Source organism: Gossypium arboreum, chromosome 13 (assembly GCF_025698485.1).
Source record: "Gossypium arboreum isolate Shixiya-1 chromosome 13, ASM2569848v2, whole genome shotgun sequence".
Classification (NCBI taxonomy): Eukaryota; Viridiplantae; Streptophyta; class Magnoliopsida; order Malvales; family Malvaceae; genus Gossypium; species Gossypium arboreum.
This window is the reverse complement of record NC_069082.1, coordinates 30,110,479-30,114,293: the sequence shown is the minus strand read 5'-3', so window position 1 is coordinate 30,114,293 and position 3,815 is coordinate 30,110,479. Positions and strand designations below refer to the sequence as shown.

The following is a 3,815-nucleotide window of genomic DNA, read 5'->3' as shown; positions in this document are numbered from 1 at the left end:
TGCATCATTTTTAAAAATGTATGCCTTCAACAAGTTCTCAAAATTATTTGAAGGTTCAACTTGCAGTGGGTTGTGAACTTGTTGATTGAAACCAAGAGGTTGATTCGGTCTATGCTTCATGTAAGTGTTGCTTGGTCCACCTTCTTGATAGTGGATTGGTGGCTGAACTGCAACATGTTTTAAACCATTAGTAGTAAATTGTTTCAATATTGAATAGATAGAAGATACCTGAACTAAGATTGAAGTAAGGGTATCTACTTCATTCACTTCTGCAAGTCGTCTTCCTGAAGTTGCTTGATTTGTTGGCCACTGGTAGTTGTTATTGGCTATTCTCTCAATGATTTCCTAAGCCTCACTATAAGACTTCGATAAGAGAGCACCATTTACAGAAGCATCTACCACCAACCTTGTGTGTGCGTTGAAACCATTATAAAACATCTCCAACTGGATGCAATGTGGAATCTCGTGATGAGGGCATCTACATAGTAACTCCATGAATCTTTCTTATGCCTCTTATAAGGACTCGCCATCCAATTTTTGAAAAGTGGTGATCTCAACTTAGCATTTTTGATAGGTGGGAAATACTTTACCAGAAACCATCTAACTAATTCTTGGCAAGTAGAAATTGAATTGGATGGTAATGAATTAAGCCATACTCGTGCTCAATCTCGCAACGAGTATGGAAACAACTTCAACCTTAATGCATTTTTAGTTACACCAGCTATCTTAAAGGAATCGCTTACCTCCATAAATAATCGAAGGTGAAGATGTGGATCTTCTGTGGGCATTCCATTGAATTGGCCTATTGTTTGAAGCATTTGAAATATCACAGGCTTCAATTCAAAATGTGGTGCCTCGATCTTCGATCTTCTAATTCCTAATTTTAGTTTGTTAAGAAGTGGCACAACATACTGTATTATGAGTCGGTTCTTATCATCAGCAATAAGAATTGGATTTCAAGCATTAGTGACTCTATTCCCTTGAACATCATTTTGATTTTTCAAGGTCCATTTTTTATGGCTTGTCTCTAGGATAATTTTTTTCATCTTCTTTTTCTAAATGTCCGCTCAATTTCAAGGTCTACAGGGAGTAAATCGATGATTCAATCTATGCTCATGATGACCTGAAAAAAATCACAAAAAAACTAAAGAATAAAGAATAAAATAATAATGATAATAAAGGGAAAGAGAAAAAAATTAATTAGTAAAGAAAAAAAATAAAAATAAAATAAAAACCAAATTGCAAAGAATAATTTCACAAAAATGATTAAGGCAATAGTCTCTGGCAACGAGGCCAAAAACATGTAACGAGAAATATACATAAGTGTACACAGTCGTTCAAGTAATAAGTAAGTAAAATAAGCTATCGTGTCTACAGGGACTGTATAAGCTTAATCAATTAATTGCAAAATTATAAAATTCACAATTTGATGTAAAAACTCAATAATTTGGATGGTGATGATTAAACTAAATAAAATTAATTAGATGCAAAAATTGATCCCTATGTAATTCTAATCTAGATGCAATTTACCTAAATATACGAATGAATGGATTTAGCAACAAAAAAATCAACATTAAATGGTCTAGGATAATTATATTAATCAATTCAATTTACTTTATCATGCTTAACAATGTTAGGAAATACTTCCACGGCAACTCAATCTTTCATGAGTTTGGAAACCAAATTAACTCCTTTCGAAGTCTTTTAATTAGTTAAATATGCATTTTACTGATCATATTAACTAACGGTTTCTTATCATTTATGTAAGATCACAGGGACATTTGCATTTGCAACAGTTTAATTACATAAACCTAAAAACTATGCAAGGCAATAGAGCTAACTAAAGATATTATGAACCTCAACTTTGTCGAGTTTAAGGTTCTAAATTGAGCATTGCATTTTTCAATTATGTGTTTACTAGTTGTCGTCTGGTTAGGATCGTACAGCTAATCTGAGTGCAGCCAATCACATCTGAATGAAATACATCATGATATTAATTGAAAACATGATTGACTGAGGCCTAAACATGTTAAACATGAATAAAATAGATCTTATTGAATTAACATAATCATCCTAGCAAATAGGATTTAAAATATCATTGTTGATGTTAAAAACAATAAACTTAAAGCAAACATAATTCAAAGAAATAACAAGAGGAAAGATTAAACTATATTCAGCTAAGAAACCTTTTAGATCTATTCTGACTGATTCAGTTCAGTAGCCTTTTGGATCGATTTTGACTGATGTGCTCCTCTGTTCTACTTGATATTTCTTTTCCTGAGGAGTTCCTAAGGTGGCCGGCCAAAGAACACTTTTAACAAAGCTTTTGTGGCTAAAGGATGGGAAGGAGATTGGCGGCTATGCAAGGGAAGGAAAAGGGAAATAAAATGTGGATAAAATGCTAATGAGATAAGAGAAATGAGTTGTGAAGGATAAGGGATGACAAGGTATTTATAGGTGAAGGAAAGGGTTTGAGTTTACTAAAAATAGGTTTAAATTTACTTGCTTCCCTCTCTCATGTGGCCTGCCATGCTTCAAGGAACAAGGGATGACCAAGTCTTCTCCATTTGAATTTCAAATTCAAGCTAAAAATGACTGTAGAGTGGTCGGTTTCAATAGAGAAATTGTTGGCTTGAATTCTGATTATTTTTCAACTATAAGGACCTTCAATTAATTATCCCAAAACATATTTTGGGCAGCCACCTTTAAGTGTCGAATTTGGGCTCTTAGTTCCCTTGTTGGATGGTTTTTCAGTCCAAAAACTTATCAGACATGTCCATATTTCATCACTTTCTTTATTGGGTCAAGTAGTCAACCTCATGCCCCAAATTGCATGATCTTGCCGTCCACATGGATAACATGTACATGTCCATATTTTATTTAAATCATGCCTCCAATGGACCTTCTACATAAAGAAAAAAAATACATTAATAAATTAACATGAATTAATATAAAATATGCATGAAAATCATGTAATTAAGCATAATTTCACATACTTTCTAAATTTATGTTTATAATTACTAATTAACTAAAATCTACTTATTTCAATAATCATTGCTTAAGATAAACAGAATTATTAAGTAAAAATGTGGTAAAAATGTATAAAAAAAACCCTATATAATTTCAAGTTTAAAAGGGGCTATTTTGGGCTCTATTTTTCTTTTTGTTTTTGGGCCAGATTCAGCCAGTTTGGCATTCTCTTTTTGGGGGTAGTTTCGACTTGCTAGGTTTGGATTGGGTGTTGGCTTGGTTATGTGAAGAAAAGGGAAAAAAATAGGTTTTTTTTCATAAATGATATAAAATAAATAAAGAAATACCAAATAGGATAAGGGGATTAATGTTTACGGGAATAGGCAGATGTAACAGTAAAATATCAGTGCAGCCAAACCAATTGGTGACACCCGTATTTAACACCAAAAATATGAGTTTTTTTAAACACTAAACGAAAAATAAATAATAATTTTTTTATTGGTGCCGCTGATGTGTTAGCTGGCACTCAAGTTTTTTTTTTAAAAAAAATAGTAAGCTAAAACGATAAAAAAAAGAACTGGTATAATAATTTTTTTCGAGTATTGGAACCTAAGCTCGTGACCGATGGGTCACATCCGCGGCAAGCCGTCATGCTAATGCCGCCTGTCCAATACCAGAAAAAATTTATCATACCAATTTCTTTTACCTTTTCAATTTTATAAAATATAATAAAAATATTATTTTTCTAAGTATAAAAGGGGATTGATTTGGTCCCCAACCCCCACACAAAAATTTTAAAGCTGAAAGTCCCCTCTCCCCCATCACCAACAAAGCTGAAAGTCAGT

At 32.7% G+C, this 3,815-nt stretch overlaps 1 non-coding gene across 1 annotated transcript; it reads left to right on the top strand.

Annotated features, from left to right (window-relative positions):
- The first annotated feature begins 460 nt into the window (after positions 1-460).
- On the top strand, positions 461-567 carry LOC128287500 (small nucleolar RNA R71). Its single transcript, XR_008278200.1, has one exon. It is a non-coding gene; the product is annotated as a small nucleolar RNA R71 (small nucleolar RNA).
- The last annotated feature ends 3,248 nt before the right edge of the window (positions 568-3,815 follow it).